This window comes from Tenrec ecaudatus, chromosome 2 (genome assembly GCF_050624435.1).
Source record: "Tenrec ecaudatus isolate mTenEca1 chromosome 2, mTenEca1.hap1, whole genome shotgun sequence".
Classification (NCBI taxonomy): domain Eukaryota; kingdom Metazoa; phylum Chordata; class Mammalia; order Afrosoricida; family Tenrecidae; genus Tenrec; species Tenrec ecaudatus.
The window spans coordinates 298153998-298177665 of record NC_134531.1 but is presented as its reverse complement, the minus strand read 5'-3'; the positions used below and the strand labels follow the sequence as shown (position 1 = coordinate 298177665).

General features: G+C 40.4%; 1 pseudogene; it reads right to left on the bottom strand.

Annotated features, from left to right (window-relative positions):
- Positions 1–4120: 4120 nt before the first annotated feature.
- Positions 4121–5044, bottom strand: LOC142440672 (ras-interacting protein 1 pseudogene; annotated as a pseudogene).
- Between the last annotated feature and the right edge of the window lie 18624 nt (positions 5045–23668).

The following is a 23668-nucleotide window of genomic DNA, read 5'->3' as shown; positions in this document are numbered from 1 at the left end:
GAAATAAAAGATTGATTACACAGTACTAAAAAAGACTATATTCCACAAAATTCAACAATTTGGAATACAAGGCCGGATATCTGGAAAATCACTCTCACCCCAAATTAATGCATATGGCCATTAAGAACTTGAACAGACCCATAGCAAGGTCATCAAGAAAACCCCAAACCAAAAAGGCCATGGATCAGATGGTTTCCCAGACGAATTCTAGCAAGCATTCAGAGAAGAGCTGACACAAATCCTACACAAGATGTTCCAGAACACAGAAAGGGACAGCAAATTCCCAAACTCATTCTACGAAGCTAGCATAACCCTGATACCACAACCAGGCAAAGACCGCACAAAGATAGAAAACTACAAACCAATATCTCTCATGAACATAGATGAGCAAATCCTCAACAAAATCCTGGCCAATAGAACCCAACAGCATATCAAAAAATAATACATCATGACCAAGGGATTCATACCAGGGCTTCATACCAAGGATGCAGGAATGCTTCATCATTTGAAAAACAATTGATGTAATCCACTACATCAACAAGCAAAAGAAAAAGAACCATATGATCATATCAATTGGTGCAGGAAAAGCATTGATCACATCCAACACCCATTCCTAATAAAGATTCTCAAGAAGATAAGATTAGAAAGGAAAATCCTCATGACAATAAAAGCCACATATGGAAAATCAGTAGCCCAATATTACACTCAATGGAGAAAAGCTGAAAACATTTTCACTGAACAAGGGAATCCAACAAGATGTCCCATATGCCCACTTCTATTCAACATTGTGGGGAAGTCCAAGCCAGTTGAATAAGACATCAGCAAGCTATCCATGGTATATGACTGGGTAAAGAAGTGAAACTTTTGCTATTTGCTGATATGACCTTATACATTAAGAATCCTAAGAGGTCCACAATAGGATTTCTGAAAACAGAGGAGTTTGGTATCATAGCAGGATACGACATTAACAAGCAAAATTCAATTGGATTCTGATAATTTCTTCAATATACAGATTGAATAAGTACGATCAAAGACTCCATCTTGGACACACACCTTTTCTAATTTTACACTATGCAGCATCCTATTGCTTTGTTCAAACATCTACATTTTGGGTTATGTACAGGATAAAGGGTTCTGGAATTCCCATTTTTCACTATTCTCCATAATAAGTCACTATCTACACAGCTAAAAAGCCTTGGCATAGTCAACAGAACGCGGGTGAACATCTTTCTGGTAGTGTGTGCTTTCAGCCATGATCCCTTTAGTATATGCAGTGCTTTCCATCATTTCACACATTTCTCAATCTGCATGGGAATTCTGTCATTGTGCTGCTGCAACCATTAAAATAACCTTAAACACAATTTTACTTGCATTTTATATTAGTGATATCATGACAATTTCCACATTATGTCTGATCACTTCTCTTTGGAATGGACACAAAGATAAATCTCTTCCTGTTAGTTGTCCAAGTGGCTGTCTCCCAAATACCTTGGCAGAGATATATGAGCATCGCCTGCACTTCATTCATTTGCTGAAGCATTTTGTTTGATACTATATCAATTCCTAGAACTTTGTTTTTCACCAATGCCTCACTGAAGCTTGGACTTCTTCCTTCCACATCTCCTTAAATGATTGAATATTAAACAATTCATTTTTGGTTAAGGGACTCTGTATTCATTTCCATCTTATTTTGCTGGTCCCTGAATCATTCATTCAGTGCCCATAGAATTCCTCAGTATCACAACTAGGGGCTTGAATATTTTCTTTTGTTTCTTCAGCTTAAGAAATGCCCATTGTGCACAGTTCACAATTACAAGGAGTTGGAAACAACACAAATTTCCATCAACAGAAGAATGGACTAAATAACGGTGGTACATACATACAATGGAGTACTATGTATCACTAAAAAGCAGTGTTGAACGCCTAAAGCAAATTGTCGCACTGGGAAGAACTGGAGGAAATTTTGCTAAGTGAAGTAAGCCAAGCACAAAGGGACAAGTATAACATGAGTTCACTGAGATAAGCTTTAAAAAGTGCAAAAAGGACATAGGGAAAAAGCTACTGTATACAAATATTTCTGGGGAGAGGTCCAGGTAGCATGGCAGGGGCCAGAACACACCCAGTGGTATGTATGGTAGCCAACTAAAAAGGATGGGGTGGGGGGAAGAGGGGGAAAAGATGAAATATGTAGCGGGGGGAGAGGGAACTAAACCACCCAAGGGGAGGGTATTGTTATATCTCCACAGGAAAGGAGGGACCAGACTTAAACCTGGTGCTCTGGGATGTGAATGCAGAGTGCCAGCAGGGAGCAGGGAGCCAGTGGAGGTGCCTGAGGGCCCAGCCCCAACACCAACTATGTGAACAGCTGCTCCTCTCCCCAGAAGTATTTACTTTAGAGGATGGCACCGAAGCTGTAGCTTGGGGAGAGGGATATGTCTGATCAGAACACATGGAGCAAATGAAGTGGGAGGAAAAGAGAGTGGAGCACATCCTGGTCCACCAGTCCTTGACGATGACATCAGAGTGAACCATATTGCTGATCCCACTATGAGACAGGACATCACTCGCTGACCCATGGCCCTACGGGGGGCAACACTGGAGACAGTGTCCAGACTGGCCCAATTTGGCCCCACCACACCAAGGCAAAACACTAAGGGTGTGCGGCAAAGCAGCAGGGGGAGCAGAGCAGGGAGGTCCCGAGGGAGTGCAAAGGATAGATTTTGGGGCCAGAGAATGGCACCGCATCTAAAAGGGCATTTATAGAGGTCTAAATATAGGCATGTACATATGTAAATATATTTATATATGATGGTGGAGAAATAGATCTACATCCATATATTTATAGGTTTAGGATTAAGGTAGCAGATGGACATTGGGCCTCCACTCAAGTACTCCCTCAATGCAAGAACACTTTGTTCTACCAAATTGGTATTCCATGATGCTCACTTTCCCAACACAATCCCTGAAGACAAATGTGTTCATAGTAAATCTGGTGAAGAAAGCTGATGGTTTTAGCTATAAAAAATATATAGCATCTGAGTCTTAAAGGCTTGTAGGTAAGCAAGCAGCCATCTAGCTTAGAAGCAGCAAAGCCCACATGGAAGAAGCACAGCAACCTGTGTGACCATGAGGTGTTGAAGGGATCAGGTATCAGGCATCAAAGAACAAAAATCATACCCTTGTGAAAGGGGGAGAATGCAGATTGGGGTCCCAATGCCCATTTGTAGGCAACTGGATACCCCCTGGGTAGGAGACGAGCAAGTCAGGGTGCAGTGTAACAATGATGAAACATACAATTTTCCTCTAGTTCTTAAATGCTTCCCCCACCCCCATCCCCACTATCATGATCCCAATTCTACCTTATAAATCCGGCTAGACCAGAGGATGTACACTGGTACAGATAGGAACTGGAAACACGGGGAATCCAGGACAGATGATCCCTTCAGGACCAGTGGTGAGAGTGGAGATGCCGGGAGGGTGGAGGGAAAGTGAGGTAGAAAGAGAGAACTGATTTTAAGGATTTACATATAACCTCCTCCATGGGGGATGGACAACAGAAAAGTGGATGAAGGGACACATCAAACAGTGTAAGATATGACAAAATAATAATAATTTTTAAATCATCAAGGGTTCATAAGGGAGAGGGTAGTAGGGAGGGAGGGGGTAAAAATGAGGAGCTGATACCAAGGGCTCAAGTGGAAAGCAAATGTTATGAGAATGATGAGCTCAACAAATGTACAAATGTGCTTGACATACGATGGATGGATGTATGGATTGTGATAAGAGTTGCATAAACCCCCAATAAAATGATTTAAAGGAAAAGAATTTTAAATAAATAAAATGTGTTTTCCAAAAGCAACAAAAAAGAAATACCCATTGTGTTCTTCTCTCTCTCTTTTTTTGCCAATGACCACAGATACCTTTATTGCTTCTCGTGGCACCCACATTTCAAGCCCTTTCCCCACTGTCCCATCCTCCGCTGCTCCACTATTCAAACGCCTAGACTTGCTACCCGGGGGGAAAGAACTACAACTCCCAGAAATCTCCGCGCCCAGGAGGGCTCCTGTGAGTGCCGAGCCGACGATGGTTCAAGGTTCCCGCGCTCATTTGTTATTGGTTGTCAAGGAGGCGTGGCCACGGGAAATCTGTGGCGGTGATTGGCCGGCAGCTCCTGCTGCTCAAGGTCCCACAGAAGTTGGCGGAGCCTGCAAAGCTCTCCATACAAGACGTCGTCTGTCACTGGACCCGCAAGACACAGGCGTGAGCTGCCCAGAGGCAGAATGAGGGGAGGGTGGGAGGAGAAGCTTTCGAAGATGTCCCCTGTGTCCATAGCATCTCGCTCTGCAGGGGGTGGGTCCCAGGAAGGTGGTGGCCCACGCCCTGGACCCAGTTGGTAGTGACTGAGCAGGTGATGGAGATGAGCAGGGGTCAAGGCGGGATGGTCAGTTCGTAGACTGCTCCATGAAGCCTCGTTCCATGAGCGAGTTGAGAAGGGACGCGTTGGAGAAAAAGAACAAGTAGCCAAAGATCGGAGACACAAGGTCCGGGTGCAACTCGCATTGGCTGGTCAGTTCCAGGGCTGCCTGGAACACGCCCAGCGTTGGTTGCAGCCCTGGCGGCATGGCCCCAAGCTCAGCACCAGGTCCTGGCAACTCTGCTCCAGCTGAGAAAGGGTTACTGTCCAGGAGGGCAGGCAACGTTGAATACAGAGTCTTGGTAAGGTAGTAGACAGACTGCTGGAAGGTACACATGATGACCTCATCCAGGAGGGCCATGGCCTCATCACACAATTCCAAGTCATGGCAGAGCTGTGGGTCCTCCTGATCGGCCTCCTTCTCCATCTCCAGCACCTTCTCCTGCACAAAGCTCATCCACAACATGAGCAGCCTCAGCTCCACAGACCAGCTTCGGGGGTCAGGGGCACCTCAGGGACCCCTTCAGGATGGTTCTCTGGCTGACGGTCTCCAATTTCCTTAATCTTTTCCTTTCCCCATCCACAGAATGGTTTCTCCTGGTCCCTTCCACCTGTGGGTCGACTGGTCATTCTCCCTGCTTCCTGGAATGGTCTCGTCCACTAATGCGCCCACCTGAAGAGCCATCGGAGTCACCGTTTTCTTCTCGTTTGGTTCTCTAAATGCAGGTATTTGTCCATTTGATGATAAAACCTCATTTTATCTTTATGTGTTCTTTTTTGAAATCCTGTACTCAGCTATTTTACTTCATCATTTCCTCCTTTTGATTTAGCTTGTCTAAGTTCTAGAGGAGAGTAAGTTTCAGAGACTCCTTTGACATTCATTCTAGGCTCTTTTCTTCCTTGTTTTTTAATGACCTTTTAGGTTGTTCATGTTGGATGACCTTGAATCAAATATATTCATAAGATGTTGCATGCCTTCAGTTGGGAGAGACAAGTTCATATTTTGATTTTTGTGGATTTGTTTTAATTTTCTTCAGCTTCAACTGTCCTTGCTTATGAGCAATTAATGGTCTGCTCTGTATTTAGGCCCTGACCTTTTCAGACGGCTGCTATTGTGCTCTGTTTTCTGTTTCCACAGATGTGGTTGATTTGATGATTCCTGTGTGTTCCGTCTGGTAAAGCCCATTTATATAGCAGTGTTTTATTGTTGAAAACATGTATTTGGCCTGAATAAGTCTAAGGGGAAGAGTCTTTATTATGAGATCTTCAGATTCAGTTCTGGCACCAAACTCAGTGAATCCATTTGGTTTCCAATCTTTCCTTCTCCTGCATTTCAATCACAGTGGTTGTATCAAATTATCTAAAAACCCATAGTACCTCAAAAATGTTTTCCCTGTTTTCAGCATGCCTTCCATTATAGAAAACATACGATATCAACAAAAATTTAAAAGTAGAAAATATTTCAGCCATAAAGGGCTAATCAGTAACAAGTATATGGCATTTTTATTACTGTAAACAAAAATAATAGAGCATAAAACTAAAAGATGGAACTGGAATTACCCTTTCTTACCATTATATCAAATAATTCACTTAAGAAATGTATGCCTCTGGTCCCTGAAACACGAGGCTTGTTCAGTTTGGCAGTCCTGTGCTTGGGGGAGGCTTGGGGGAACTCCGTTATGGCTATATAAAATTGGAAGCTGAGAAATAAGGCAGACCATTGTGGGTCTCTTTACTGAACCAATACGCAGAAAAAAAGACATTATTCTGCAGGCTGTGTAATTGATTGCCATTACCCAAGAAAAATTGCTTTTCAGCCTCACAGTGTGTGCAAGGAGGACTCTATATGGAACTTGGAGATTTGCTGGGATATTTCTCAATAGTCTCTTATCAATAGTAGTGGTCAATTAAAGCAATCCAATAAAGGCAAACACACTAAAGATTCATATTCTGGTGTTTATGTCACCCCTATTGATAAAGAACCTCAGTAAAGTTGCTGGTAGATACTCAAGGAAAGATGCTGCTTTGTATGCAGCACGGCTAGAACAATGGGAAGAAATACAGGACTGGTGGTGAGAATGGTACAGGCCCTGGCAGAGTTTCTTTCTCTTATACATGGGGTTCTATAGATCAAAAGTAAACTGACGACGCCTAATAAGAATAGCAAAAGTGGGGAGGAGATGAGTCACTCAGGGTTCAGTGTAGCAGTAATGAAACTCACAACCGTCCACTAGTTCTTAAACGCTTCCTCCCCTCCAACTATCATGATCCCAATTCAACCTTGCAAACCTGGTTAGACCAGAAGATGCACAGTGGTACAGTTGGGATCTGGAAACACAGGGAATCTAGGACCAAAGGTGAGAGTGGCGATTCTGGGAGGGAAGGTGGGGTAGAAAGGGGGAACCGATCTCGGGGATCTACATATAACTTCCTCTCTGGGGGATGGGCAACAGGAAAGGGGTGAAGGGAGAGACCGGGCAGTGTAAGATAAAATAAAACAATAATTTATAAATTATTAAGGGTTCATGAGGGAGGGGGGAGGGAGGAGGAGGGAAAAAAGGAAAATGAGCTGATTCCAGGAACCCAAGTGGAAGGTAAATTTTGAGAATGATGAGGGCAACGAATATATAAGGGTGCTTTACTCAATTGATGTATGTATAGATTGTGATAAGAGTTGTATGAGCCCCAATAAATTTATTTAAAAATTAGCAAAAACAATAAGTGATAGTGAATAATTAATGTTAAACATAGACGTGTGACTAAATTTGTATCACCTTTGAACCTATAGTAGATAATGGAAATTTCTGTGTCCCCTGTATAAGGAACACATGCATTCTTTAAAAATAAATGGTGATGAATAAAGGGGGTAGTACCTAATGAATGCTCTGTGCCACCTGATTGATCTTGATCCTTCTTCACCCCTCTCTTTGGGACATGCCTTTGTTGTGGCTTCTAGTTAACAATGGGAAGCACTCAAAGGGGATGAGAGAGCAGAAGGAAATGTATTGGCAATGTCAACCTCCTATCCAATAGTCCACAGTCCAATAAGGCAGCCAATTCTCTCTAGGAGATCTCTTTCTACGTTCTAACTTGGCCATTTCCTTGTCTTTCAGGACTACAACATAATACTCATTTACATCAAGTCCATCAAGGTCAGTATGGCTTTTTCATAGGGTTCTTTGTAAAATAAATAATTTTATTGGGGGCTCTTACAGCTCTTATAACAATCCACACATCAGTTGTATCAAGTATATTTGTACATATGTTGCCATCATCATTTTTAAAACATGTTCTTTCTACTTGGGTTCTTGGTATCAGCTCTTTTTTTTTATAAAGACCACAAATCATTCTGGAAGGTGAGTACCACATATTTCTTCCACTGAGCAGCTGGCTAGTTCAATGTCTTCATGTTCTTGGTGTCTTGAGGTCCTCCTTCAACCCAGCGATGGTTAATATCTTCCAGGTCTTGCTAACTGCAAGGATCCATGTAGGATAAAGCCAGAAACTTAAAACCATCAACTTCTTGGCAGGAAACAGTTAGGGGACAGAACTCGAGGCTATCTGCTCCCGTAAAAATTCACAGCTGCAGAAACCTAATACGGGGTGGCTATGCGATGAAATCCCTCAATGTCAATGTTTGGTGTGGTTATTTTGTTAACCCTAGGGTACATCGCCATCCTCTGTTGTTTAAGTCTGCATGTAGTTACGCCTTATGCTGCTAATGAAAGGGGACCCAGAACCACCACTTACTTAGTATCTCAATGCTCCCCTTACATTCATGTGAGAGATGTTAATATCATAGGCAAGGATCTGTCCTTTGAGGGATGTTACAAGAGATTTTCTCATGCTGAATATAAATAGAGCTCACTCATTCAAGAATTCAATCCATACAAAGCAATAACTCATTCATTGCAGTTCAAAGCTGGTCTATACTCACATAAACTCCTCTTCTTGACAGTACCTTAAATTTTATGCCATTGGATATATTATGGATGTTATCAATGCAAAAGCCTTACACCTCAGGAGGATGTTTGCCGATATATTTTCTTTCGTTTCATTTTTGTTTGATGAGGGGGTTGTTTGTTTTTGCTGTTTGCTTTGGGGGTTGTTCTTTATTTTATTATTATAAAATAATAATATGACTGCTAAAGTAAACCCGAGTTATTCATAATGCTCTCTGGACAAGCAGATGGATCCTGGGCTTTTACTTAATTTTAGTCCCAATCCAAGAACAGTTATTTCATGGAACGTGGTCTTGCTCCATACTTGCTTCCATGAGGAGATTACTGAAGATAAGAGTGCTACAACAAATGCGTAAAGAAAGCTGAGGGGACCCAGCTAGCTATTGGACTCTGTCTGGGGTCTCAAAGGCTTGCATTCAAACACACAGCCTCTAAGTGAGTGTCAACTAAGTCCAAAAGGAAGGAGCACACTAGCCTCTGTGATTCAAAGATGACAATAACAAAATCCAAATCCAAAGGGAAAAGCATCACCACTTAAACTGTGGACCCCCGATTTCTAAAAGGTTAAGGACAGTGGGAGCCCCAAATCCATCTGCAGAGAACTTAGTTGGATTAAGCCTCGGGGAGATCCCCCCTGGCCACAGTTGAGGGACACAAAAAGCTTTGCTATCGGTCATAGATTATTGTAAACTTGATTATGATAGATGGAACTACAGTACAATATGATTCCTAGTCAGTTGACTTCTCTCTTGACCCAACCTAAATTTCCTCTACTTTAAAATATTTCTTCTTTGTTCCATGACAGAAATATCTTTGCTGGCTTATTTTAATATTTTTGGTTGTCTTTTCTTTCTTACTCATTTTTCTTTTTATCTTTATATTATTATAATTATTATTTCGTTCTGTTACATTTAGTTTTTGTCTTTTTATTATTTCTGTTCATTTTCCCAGTTTATGAAGCATAGAAGAAGTGGATGAATGAAGATAATAATTGATACATTGGTTTTGGGGGAACGGGGTTAGTGAGAAGGGTGAAGGGGATTGGGGAGAAAATAATGAATGTGAGAGAGGAAAGGGAGGCATTTGAACTGAGTGTGATAATGTATAGACAGCATTTTTTGAAAGAGACTTAACTATGGAAGTGTATGATATGTGAATTTTATATCAATAAAACAACTTTTAAAAAGAAATTAATTTACAATAATAAGACGATGAACAAGCCTCATATTAATACATTTCCAAAAACAGTTCTTAATGGTAAACACTCTTACAATTTTAGTTTCCTAGTACATTGTAAAACATTAAAAATAATTAAGAAAATATGTATTCAGAGAAAAATACATTAGCTATAAAAGTATAAAAGTTAGCAATGAGTATGTTTGAACCAGTACCCTGAAGTAGATATAAAATTCTCCTATCAACTGCATTAATATCTCTGAATTTGGACTACATTAATATTTATGAAAGACAATTTTGGAACAGAATTTGTTGTCTTTTATTGAAGATTACCTGAAAAATAATTAAGACAAAACATCTAAATTTTGAGATGTGGAAAATGATGGGATGTTTAAGTTGGTGATATAAATGGTTTTTATCTCTCTACACAGCCAACTCCCTAATTATGTACTGAATGATTTATAGTTCATATATATTATAAATTAAAAATTAGATAGGGGAGTAGGAACAACAGAAGAAAGAGGAGGAGAGACATATATCCACAACGTACAGAAACAAATAAAACTAAAATGCATGCTAGGATGACAGAAACACCACTATTGGTAGACCATTAATTTGCGTCTATATTTTGCACCCCTTGTTTGTCAGTTTGTTACACTGGGGTGACTTGTGTGTATGTTACTGTGATGCTGTATGCTATGTCACCAGTACTTGAAATGCCAGCAGGACTATCCAAAGTGAGCATGCGTCAGCCCAGCTTCCTGACTAAGAACACACTCACTACATACCTAAAAGAAGTCGGCTGTCCATGTGAGGAATTTACCACTGAAAACCTCATGCACAATATTAAAGCATTGTCAGATGCAGATGCTCTAGTTAAAAGAAGCAGAACTATGTCAGAGATAGGTCCCGAAGATGAGCCCCTCCAGTCAGAAGGCACTCAAAAAATGACTGAGGATCAGTTGCCTTCTCAAAGTAAACTTGGCCATAACGATGTGAGTGGAGTAAAGCCTGTGAGAATAAAGCCCCAGAATCTTCATTTGCTGATGGAGCACGATTAAAATGAGAAGTAAAAGCTGCAGTCATCTACTAATAAATATGTACTTAGAATTTACAAAAAAATAATCTAAGAATATTGGAAGTCATCAAAAACAGTGAAATGCATAAAGATTGTAGATGTTAGTGAGCTGACATGAAACGGTATCCATTTTCATTCAGAAAAATCATATGGTTTACTATGATGGGAGGGACATAATAAAGAGAAATGGTATTGCATTCATTGTCAACTGGATATTTCAAGCTGTATCTTGAAGTTAAATGTTGTTTATGATAGGAGTATATCTATCTGTCTTCAAGAAAATCTAATCAATGCAAGTATTATTTAGATTTATACACCAACCACAAAAGCTAGTGATCAAGAAATTTAATTCTAGCAATATCTTTTGTTTTAAATTGATCAAACAAGCAATCAGATGCATTTACAACTATTGGCAACTGGAAAGCTAAAGTTGGAAATAAAAAGAAAGGGACAGTAGTTAGAAAATGGGGTCTTGGTGGTGAAAACAAAGCTGGAGATCACATGATAGAATTTTGTAAGACCAATGAGTTGTTCATAGCAAACACCTTAAACAACAACATGAGCATTGATATTGCACATGCACTTTTCCAGATGGAATATGGCGAAATCAAATGGACTCCATCTGTGGAAAGAGATGACGAAGACGCTCAATATCAGCAGCTAAAAATATGCTAGGGATTTACTGTGGCAAAGACCACAAATTGCTCATGTGTAGGTTCAGGCTGAAGCTGAAGAAAATTAAAACAAGTTAATAAGAACCAAAATATGTATCGATGTATCGAGGTAGTATCGATGAAGAACACAGCTTTCCCCCAGATCCTGGATGCTTCCTCCCCCCAACTACCATGATCCGAATTCTACCTTGCAGGGCTGGATAGGACAGAGGCTGTACACTGGTACATATGAGGGTTGGAGGTACAGGGAATCCAGGGTGGATGATACCTTCAGGACCAAGGGCGTGAGGGACGATGCTGGGAGAGTGGAGGGTGAGTGGGTTGGAAAGGGGGAACTGATTACAAGGAGCCACAAGTGACCTCTTCCCTGGGAGAGGGACAGCAGAGAAGGGGGGAAGGGAGACCCCGGATAGGGCAAGATATGACAAAATAACGAGGTATAAATTACCAAGGGCATATGAGGGAGGGGGGAAAGGGGAGGGAGGGGGAGAAAAAAAAAAGAGGACCTGATGCAAGGGGCTTAAGTGGAGAGCAAATGCCTTGAGAATGATTGGGGCAGGGAATGTATGGATGTGCTTTATACAATTGATGTATGTATATGTATGGATTGTGGTAAGAGTTGTTTGAGTCCCTAATAAAATGTAAAAGAAGAAAAAAAAAAAAGAACCAAAATATGACCTTGAGAGAACATTTCAAGAACAGATTGATGTATTAAATACTAATGACAGAATACCTGTGGGAGGACATCAAGAACATCATTCATGAAGAAAGCAGAAGGGCATTAAAAAGACATAAAAGAAAGAAAATCGGAAAGCGAATAGCAGAAGAGACTCTGAAACTTGCTCTTAATCATAAACTATCTGAGGCAAATGTTGGAAAATGATCAAGTCAGAGAGCTGAACAGAAAATTTCAGAAGGCACTTGGAGAAGACAAAGTAAAATATTATAAGGAAATGTACCAAAACCTACAGTTAGAAACCACAAAAAAAGAGCACACTCTGCACATGAAACTGAAAGAGCCCAAGAAAAAGTCAAGCCTTGAGTTTCAAGGAAGACTGAAAGATCCTATGGACAAAATAGTGAATGATGCCAGAAGCATCAAGCCGAGAGAAATACACATAGTCACTTTTGATGAAATTTTACCTTTTTTGTTCTCATGCATTTGATACTTCATGAAACAAAAAATAATGTAAGGTCAAAAAGGGCCAAGCAACCAGAGGATGAAATGTTATCATTCATTTCAGCTTTGTGTTATGCCCCGACTTCCCATGAGAGATCATGAGCAAATTATTCAGTTCCTGAAAGTGTTCAAGGAGCTAAACCTATTGTCAGAATTCCTGTAAGTTTAGCAGAAGTGCAAAGAGAATTTTCAAATATGAACATAATACATTCAGAGAAAAGAAGGCTCCTGTTTCTGAGGATTCAAACACAATGACTAAGGTCTAATTGGCCTACCTCTAAAGGAATGGGATCAGACACCTGTCGTGAAAAGAGTGAAGAATATTGCAGGCGAGGATGCCAATCAAGAAGCAAGATGGAAACATCTTAAAGAACAATTTCAGTGGGTTTTGTTAGGTATTATTTAATATTTTTCATTAAAATGTTAAAACCATTTCTTATAACATGTGAGCCTCTTTTATTGTTTTTATTTAAGTATTTTCTGTATGAAATAATAAGCCTTATCTACATGAAATAACAATTTACTTTTCAGTATCTTATACCTAAAACCATCATTAGGGCAGTGAACCAGTTTTTAAATTATTTTAATTTGAGAGCTCCTGGAAGATGGTGCCGATATAAGGTCACCCGTGTGAATAACTTGCTGTGGGTTTGCCAGATTTGCTGGCAGTGTAGCTATGGTGGGGGCTGGGAAGTGAGATCAGGTCTCGCAGCACCCAGGGCTTTTACTTTGTCAGCGATCCCACAGAGAGTACAGCTATGCTCATCACACATATGGTCCCTGTTTGCAACACCTGCCTGTACTTTGCTTCTCTCACAGTGCAAAGAAACTCCTGCTGTTTTCTCTTTATTTTTTTTAATGGAAAATTACTAGAAGGAAAAATCCTGAATACAATAAAAGCAATATACAAAAAACAATAGCTAATATTACACTCAGTTGAGAAAAGCTGAAAACATTTCTACTGAACAAGAGAAGCCAACAAGGATGCCCCTCATCCCCACTTCTATTCAACATTGTGCTGAAAGTCTTAGCCAATGCCATAAGACAGTGGCAAGGTATCAAGGTTGTTTGGGTAAAGAAGTGAGATATTCGCTATTTACAGACGACATGCTGTTATATATTTAGAATCCTAAGGGGTCCACAATAGGATGGCTGAAAGCAATCAAAGATTTTTAGTAGAGTATCAGGATACAAGATTAACAATCTGAAATCAATTGGTTTCCTATATACCAGTGATAGGAGCATAGAAAAAGAAGTCAAGGAATCAGTATGATTCACAATAACCATGCAAAAGCTGAAGTACCTAGGAATATGGTTAATAAACACATGAGGAAATGTTCCCGGTCATTAGCCATTGGAGAAAGGCAAGTCAAAACAACAATGAGATACCCCCTAATGCCTATTACTATAGACCAATTTTTTTTTTAAGGGAAGGAGTCAAGATGACAACCCAGGAACACACACCAGAGGGACTCTGCAGAAATCAACGCAGGAGAGCCACTGAGAGGGAAACTCTACCAGGTCACAGAAGGAGCATCATAAAGATAGGTAGACTCAGATCTACCAGGTGTTCAAGAGCTGTGAGCTTTTGGCTTACTAGTGTAGAGGCCGGCACTGAGCTGCCGATGCTGGGCTACCTCCACAGGCCCAAGGGCTTTACTTCAACAGCTGCCACATCTTGTGGGCACCTCCATCTCTATGGTCAAGTGGTTGAGGCTCTTCCATTTCATTCTTTTTCCCCTCTTCTCTCATACCCACTACAGTCATGGGTGCCCCCCCCCCTTTCTTCCACACCAGAAGCCTCCAGGTGCTGCCCTCCTCCTAAAGCAAACCTACTTAACCATCTTTCCCTCCAAGCAACAGAATACTGCTTGGCTGGGGACAGAGTGAAGCCCCAGTGGGATAAAGGGGTAGCCCAACTCCAAGCACAGTTAGCTGCAGGCAGTCCACAGAACCATTCCTATGAGTCTCCCAAGAGGGAGGTCAGGGTTTTTCGACTCTCTGGAAAATGGCATCAAACACCTCTAAAACATCATGCAGACAGAAACCAGTTCCAAAAACTTCAACCAAAAAACAGAATAAACAAAATGCAATGTTGGAAGAAGTCCTGAATTTAATGACGTGCATAGAAGCAGACATTGATCTACCAAAGAAAGAAATCTTCAGAATGCTCCTTAGAGTCATACAGGATGTAAGGGAAGCAATACCAAAAAAAGGATGAAACGATAGAGGACATAAAGGGAATTACAGGGTTAAGGGAGGAGCATCAAATGGAAATACAAGAGATAAGGGACATGGTAACAAAAGCAAATAATGAGTTAACAGACATCACTAACAGACCAGAAGAAGCCCAGAGCCATGCCAGTGAACTCAAGGACAACCAGGCAGACATCAATAAACAGGAAAGACAGTTAAATAAGTTAATCAAAGAAGCTGCAGAAGTAAATGAGGGGTAGTGCATAGTGGGGACCCAAAGCCCATCTGGAGACAATTGGACATCCCTTTACAGAAAGTTCACTAAGAAGACATGAGCCAGTCAGGGTGCAATATAGCACTGAAGAAACATACAATTTCTAGATTTTTCAGTGCCTCCTCCCCACAACCAGAGCTTATATATGGGTACAGATAAGAACTGGAAACACAGGGAATCCAGGACAGATAGACGCCTCAGGAATAATAATGAGAATAGTTGATGCCAGGAGGGTAAGGGTAAGGTGGGGTAAGAAAGGGGGAACCAATCATTATGATCTGCATATAACTCCTTCTCAGGGGGACCCCCAACAGAAAAGTGGGTGAAGGGAGATATCAGTCATTTTAAGACATGAAAAAATAATAATAGTTTATAAATTATCAAGGGTTCATGAGGGAGGGTGGACAGGGAGGGGGAAATGAGGAGCTGATAAGGGTTCAAGTAGAGAGAAAATTTTTTGAAAACGATAATGGCTACATATGTACAAATGTGCTTGAAACAGTAGATGTTTGTGCGGATTGTGATAAGAGCTGTACAAGATCCCAAGAAAAGGATTAAAAAAAAAAAGAAGCAGAAAACATAAGGACAATATCTGATGTTATGAAGAGGAACGACATTCAGATAATTGGATTACCAGACAAGAATACCAAGAAGTCAATGCAAAAATCATGAAGGAATTCCTGGAAGAAAACTTCTCCAGCTTAATGAATGAGAATAGGGAACCATTTGGGAAGCAGAGAGGATACCAGTTAGACTGAATCCTAGAAAGAAGTCACCAAGGCATATAATAGTTCAACAATCCAACTTTGAGGAAATGGAGAAAATCATAAGAGCTGCAAGGAAAAAGAGGGCAGTCACCTACAGAGGTACTCAGATAAGAATATGCTCAGACTTATCAGGAGACACCATGAAGAAGAGAAAATGGAATAACATTTCAAAACATTGAAAGAAGACAATGCTAAACCAAGAATCCTCTATCCTGCCAAACTATGAAAATAGACAGAGAAGTACGTCTTCCCGGACAAGAAAAACTCTGAAAGAATACATTAAAAGAAACCTAGCTCTACAAAAAATACTTACCAACCTACTGTGGCCAGAAGAACAACATACACCAAGCACAAATAGGAGACCACACAAACAGCAACTCCACCAAGAGGTCAATACATCAATAAAAGCTCCATCACATTAACTCAATGGTGAGAAGAAGGCAAGAATGAATACTTCCCAACCCCTCCACACAAAATGCAATGACAGGGAAAAAGGTAAGGAGAGATGTACACACAAGGTACAAGGTGACATCATAGAGTCCACAGATGGATGTAATGACTCTGAATGTCAGTAGGCTCAACTCACCCATTAAAAGATAGAGACTAGTAGATTGGCTTAGAAAATGTAACCCATTGGCCTGTGGTCCAAAAGACACACATTTCAAGCTCACAATCAAAAATGGCTGAGAAGTATAGGCTGGTGGAAAATATACCAAGTACATGCCAATTCAAAGAAAGCAGGGGTTTCTATCCTAATCTCAGATAATATTTATCTCACTGTGGAAGCCATAACAAGAGATAAGGAGGGGCCCTAACTAATGCTCGAGTGAAAAATAGACCAAGAACCAGTGTGAATAATAAATATATATAAGCCCAAGGAGAAATCTGTGAAATTTGTCAAACACTCCAAAAGATGAAAAAAGATATCACAGGCTCAACAATCATAGTAGATGACTATATTACATCTCTCTCTGAGAAAGATAGATCACAGGGAAATAAGCTTAAGAAGGAAGCTACAGAACTAAACTCTCCAATTAGGCAACTTGATCTAATACACATTTTTTGAGCTATTGACCCAAATGTTAAAAAAAAATCAAGTTCTTTTCAAGCACGCATGGCACATACTCAGATACATACACCACGTGATGGGGCACAAGTTGAGCCTGAGTAAATTCAAGCACATAGAGAACACTCAGATTTCCCTCTCAGACCCCTTTGCAATGAGGCTGGAAATCAACAAGAGAACAGTTCAGGAAACAAAAGCAAATAATTGGAGGATGAATAACTCCCTCCTGCAAATTGCATGAGTACTGGGCTAGATCAGAGATGAATGTATAAAGGTTTAGAAACCAACAAGAATGAGAATACAACATACCCAAATCTTTGGAACACAACAAAAGCAGTTATCAGAGGAGTCTTCATAAAGATAAATGCACACATGAAAAAGGAAGAGAGACTTATAATGAATACTCTGTCACAACAGAATAATCCTACTAATAGCAAAGAAAAGAAATAATAACAAAGCAGAAATAAATGAGTGGGAAAAACAAGAAAACTACAAGAAATCATTGCAGGAAAACGCTGGTTCTTTGAAAGGATTAACACAATCAGCAGACCTTTGGAAAACCTAACCAAAGAAAGGAAGGAACAAACATCAATGGTGATGATGAAATGGGGGGAATTACAATGGAGCCTAAGGAAATTAAGAGGTTAATTACACAGTATTATGAAGGCCTGTACTCCAATGAATTCAACAACTTGGAAGATATGGACAAATACTTGTAAAAGCAAACTCTCCTTAGATTATCCCAGATGGACATCAAGAACCTCAACAGATACATAGCAATATAATTAATGGCTAAGGTTATCAAGGGACTACCAACTAAAATGTCCCTCAGGCCAGAGGACTTAAAAGGAGTATTTTACCAAGCATTCAGAGAAGAACTGACACGAATCCCAAATAAACTCTTTCAGAGCATAGAAAAGTACAGCAAACTCCCAAACTGTGTCTATGAAGCTAGCTTAACACTGATACCTAAAGTGGGCAAGGATCCCACAAGAATTGGGAACTACAAACCGATATCTCTAATGAGCACTAATGCTTAAATCCTGAACAAAACATTAGCCAACAGAATACAAAAGTATATAAAATGAATAATTCATTATGGCCAAGTGTGATTCATTCCAGGGATGCAGGGAAAGTTCAACATCCGAAAGTCCATCAACATTATTCACCACATCAACAAGAAAAAAGGATAAGAACCACATAATAATATCGATAGATGCTGAAAAAGTATTCCACATATCTAACACCCCTCCCTGTTTAAGACACAAAAGAAGATAGCAATGGAAGGGAAATTCCTCAATATGAAAGAAGCCCCATATAAAAAGCCAACAGCCAATAGGGAAAAGATGAAAACATTCCTGCTGAAAAAGGAGGGAGACAAGGATGCCCCTTGTCCCCACTTTTATTCATCACCTTACAAGAAATCTTAGCTAATAACATAAAGCAAAGGAAATACATTAAAGGAATGAATCTGGGGAAAGAAGTGGCGAAACTATCATTATTTGCAGGTTATGATTTATATTTTGAAAACCCCAAAGCGCCACAGAAGAGTACTGGAAATGGTAGAGGAATATGGCAGAGTGGCAGGATACAAATGAAGAAACAGAAGTCTATTGGATTGCTGTATCCACCACACAAGATCATGGAAGAGAACAAACAGGTAGTACTCTTCTCAATAGCCAAGCACAAATTGAATTAGCTATGGATATACCTCACAAAAAGAAAAAAATATTTGTTTGAGGAAAACTACAAAGCACTATTACAAGAAACCAAAAGTGACCACCACATATAGAGAATATCCCATATATATGTTGAATGAATAGAGAGAAAAAACTGAGAACAAATGTTGGAAATGGTGGGGCAGGATCGGAACTCCTACCCACTGCTGGTGGCCTCGTCACTACGTGCAGCCATTATGAAAGGTGGTATGGAGATACCTAAAACAGATGGAAATAACACTATAATATGACCCAGCAACACCACTACTGGGCATATACCCCAAAGAGATAAGATACAGATTACGAACAGACGTTTGCTCCCCCATGTGCATCTCAGCACAGTTCACAATAGCAAGAGGCTGAAAACAGCCTAAATTCTCATCAGTATAAGAGTGGATTAAATAAAAGTACACAAAAACCTCTGGTACATACACACAATGGAATACTACGCATCCTAAAAACCCAACGAAACCATGAAATACTTCAACTCATGGAGGAATCTGGAAGGCATCCTGCTGAGTGAAGTTAGTCAAGGACAGATGCTATATAAGTCTACACAACCAACCTTGTTAGGGCATCCAGTCTGCTGGATGGGGACTGAACAGCCTGGAAAAGAGCGGAACTAGTGCTAACGAAACACACATCATCCCCTCTAGGTAAGTATAGTGTAGTTCACGTAGCTGAGTGGTAGCCATGTGGACCTGGGGTGAAGTCCCCAGGAGAGCGAGGCAGTCCTGTCTTAGGGATGAGGCTTCCTGGCGGGAGGGAAGCACAAGAGAGGGGAGAGGGGACAAGGAATGGTCAAGTTTGGGTGATCATGGTTGCAAGTCTGTTGAGAGGTGGGGAGGGAGAGCTGACTGCCAGGTGGAGGGAGGAGAGAATGAGGATGCTCTTGGGATCATTAGGTAAGAGGGTCTTTAGTGACATGCATGGGGTGGACAGAACTGACCCAGAGCATCAGGAGTATCCTGGGAACCCATGCAGGGTGCCGTGGAGCACTGGGACGCTGAATCCTGCTCTTCGGGGTGCACATCATGCTCCAGAGGCTGCATTGGTGAGACCTCAAATGGGAATATTGCTGGGTGAGCTGGACTCTACCCTGGACACACGTATAACTGAGGACTTCCGCCAGGAAACACATGTGTCTGAAGTAGAAGAATATAGCTACACCAAGAGTCGTGTACTGTTGGTATGTGAACAAACAAGGTCTTGTTACATCATCCACGTGAACCACACATCAATGCCAAGTGTGCTGCATCAAGACACGTACTATCCCGGCAACCCCGTGGTGGCCATTCTACTATAGTCCACTCATGCTCATTTACATTAGAGCGTATTTCAGAGGCGTGTCACCTTGGGGCTCACCCTCTTGAAGCTATGTTGTTTCATTATTTTTCAGAAAATAAATCCCAGGGATGTTGAACCTACAAGGAAGGAAAATATGACAAGGGTTTGGGGTTAGGGGGTTATAGCAGATGGGGTATCAAGAGGGAGATGATGTCAAGAATCCAAGAAGGAAAAGTCCGTTTTGGAAAACAGGTTTCAGTATGCAAGAAATTGTACAATTATGTTTGACATGATTGAACTATGGAATGATACGACATATGGATTGGCTCCCAAATTAGAGCAAATTAATTTAAATAAATAAAATAAAGGCGTAGATCCAGGAACGGGATTTCAACTTGCATAAATCCTAGTTCCAATTAAAGAACAATCAGTTCTTACATCATGGCCCTGCTTGATATTCAACTTCATGAAATGATCACTGAAGATAAAGGTGCTACAGCAAAGTGTGGTGAAAGAAGCAAATGGACTGTCAATCAGAATAGTGTCTGAGGTCTTAAAGGCTTGTATTCAAATAAGCAGCCACCTAAGCAAGGAGTCAACTAAGTCCACAGGGAAGACGCACACCAGCTTGTCTGATCCAAGGATGACAATTACAAAACAAATATGGCGAAGAGAGAAGCATCAGAGCAAAAGTTATGAACACACAATTTGTGGAGGACTATGGGGCCCGGTAGGAGCCCCAAACCCATCTGCAAAGCTCCAAAACCCATCTGCAGAGCATCTTGTCACGTCTAGCATGAGCCACTGGCAGGTCCACTCTAGACACATAGTCAAGAGCCACAATCAGCCTTTCTATCGGACAGAGACCATTTGATCATTCTGGATCAAACTCAACCCTCTGTCAGTTGACCACCCTATAGACATGACCTGGATTTGTTCTGGGTGCAAGTCTCCCATTCTGCTTCCATGACAGAAATTTCTTCCTTGGCTTTTATTGTTGTTGGGGTTCTTTTCCTCCTTATGCATTAAAAGTATTTTTGTCTGTATACTATTATGTTTTTACCCTTACCACTTAGTGCTGTTTTGTTTCTTATTGTTTTCTGTTGGGTCTCCCAGCCATGAAGCACAGGACGAATGGATGCATAATGATAATAACAGACACAGGGGGTATAAGGAAAACAGGGGTGGGATAGGAAGATAGGGAGGAAAATGGGATTTGGGGAGTAATTAATGAGCACGGAAGGGAGCAGGGTACACTAGAATAGATTGTGGTTGCATAAATCATCTTAAAAGCAATTTAAACAAGGAGGATGGGAAATACTCTAAAATTGTTGTGGGTGTGATTTTATAATCCCCCCTGATATGATTGAACTATTGAATTATGTGATATGTCAATTACTTGCCAATAAATCAGATGAAAATTTATTTTATTTCAATCACCATATTTGTTTAATCTGTATGCTGAATAAATATTTCAAGAAGTTTGATTATCTGAAGAACGTGGCCTCAAGATTGGAGCAAGGATTATTAATAACCTGAATGCAACACGCAGACGACATAACATTGCTAGCTGCAAGTGAGGCACTTATTGATGAAAATCAGACTGCAGCCTTCAGTATAGATCACAACTCAATACAAAGAAAAGTAAAAATCTACACAACTGGCCCAATATGTAACATCATGATAAACAGAGAAAAGGTTGAAGTTGTCAAGGATTTCATCCTGCTTGGATCTATAATCATTGCTCATGAAACAACCATCAAGAGTTCAAACAATGAATTGCATTGGGTAAATTGGCTGCATATGAATTCTTGAAGGTGTTGAAAACCAGGATGTTTCTTTGAGGAGTCAGGTGCGCCTGACCTAAGCCATGCTATTTTTAATTGCCTCATATGCATGTGAAAGTTGGACACTGAATGAAGAAGACTGAAGAAGAATGGATGTCTTTGAAATATGGTGCTGGTGAAGATTATTGAAAGTACCATGAACTGCCAAGAGAACAATCAAATCAGCGATATCAGGAGGCTAGAAGGAAGGTGGGGGGAGGAGGGAGGAAGAAACTGTGGGGGAAGGGAGACAGCGGTTGGTGTAAGATATGAAATTAATAATAATTTATAATTTATCAAGGGGTCACGAGGGTGTAAGGGTGGGGGATGGAAGGTAAAAAGAAGAGTTGATACCAAGGGCTCAAATAGAATGTAAACGTTTAGAAAATAATGATGGCAACATATGTACAAATATGTTTGATACAATTAATGTATGGATTGTTATAAGAGCTGTAAGAGCAACCAATAAAATGGTCTTTATATAAAAAAAAAAGAACAAACAACTCTGTCTTGGAAGAAGGATACCCAGAGTGTCCTTAACGGTGAGACTGGTGAGACATTGTCTCAGATGCTTTTGACATGCTGTTAGGCGTGACTGGTCCTTTGAGGAGGACATCATACTTGGTAAAGCGGAGGGGCAGGGAAAAAGTGGCAGGCCCTCACTAAGATGGATTGGTACAGTAGCTGCTATAATGCGCTCAAAAGTACTAATAAGTGAGGATTGATGGAATTATTCTGTTCTGTTATTCATAGGGTCATTATGAGTTGCGAACAATTCAACAGCATCTAACCACAACAGTATATTTTATGGGACACAATGGTCTAATTTGAAGAGAAATCGCATACAGTCAACAGAAAGCCCCATAAATAAATATCAAAGTAGACAAAATCTGAGAAGTAGTTGAGGTCATTCCTTATTTTTCCCATGGTGCCTCACCCCTCCACCACAAAGGAGTTACTTCTTTTTCAAATGAATATCCACACTCTTAAATAGTTCAAAATTGGCGTTAAATTTCAATAATGTATATCATGCTATTGTTGTAGAACCACCCCCCATAGAGTTTCTTAGATTAGAACCTCAGCGGTGGGAGTGGCAACACCAGGAGGGAAGGGGGTGTGGAAAGGGAGAACCAATCTTGTAACCTCCTCTCTAGGGATAGGCAATGGGAAGGTGGGTGAGGGGAGACACCAGGCAGTGTAAGATAAGATAAAATAATTATTTATAAACTATTAAGGGTTCAGGGGGAAGGGTAGAGCTGGGAGGGAGGGGGAAGGAAAAAAAGGGAAACTAGCTGATTCCAGGAACCCAAGTGGAAGGAGAATTTTGAGAATGACGAGGACAACAAATGTATAAGGGTGCTTTACTCGATTGATGCATGTATGGATTGTGATAAGAGGTGTATGAACCCCAATAAAAAGATTTATTAAATTAAAAAAAGAACACTGTAAAAAAAAGAAGAAGCAGGTTACTAGTCAAAACTCACTGCCATCAAGTCAATTTGGATAACCAATAGGACTGAGTATAATTGTCCCTGTGGATTTCTAAATCTTTAAGACTCTAAATCTTTAAGAGAAGAAAGCTTTATCTTTTACCCTTAGAGTGGCTGCTGGTTTTGAACTGCTAATCCTGCTTTTAGATGCCAACTTGCACCCCACTACAACTATAGGGTTCGTTCTAGCCTTCTTATAAGGCTATGCATTCTATACAGTTTACAAGTATATGATGAATATCTCATATGTGCCAGGCACTGTGCTAGAGATTCATATATCAAGGAAAAGCATATAAATTATTATGCAAGTGCTATATATCTGGGCCCATTTTGAATGAACTTATCAGAATTCTGTGACAAGAAAATGAGAAGAACAAATCATAGCTGACGATAGTAAAGCGTGCCTGAACTTTGATTGATTAGACTTGAAGTCATACACAAGAGAGGCTTTTCCTTCAAAGTTCACTATGACAACATGAATAAAAACATAATATAGGAATGGTCAGCTCTAGACTGCTGCCAAAACATAAGGAAAACATAGGTTATTCTTTTACAGATAA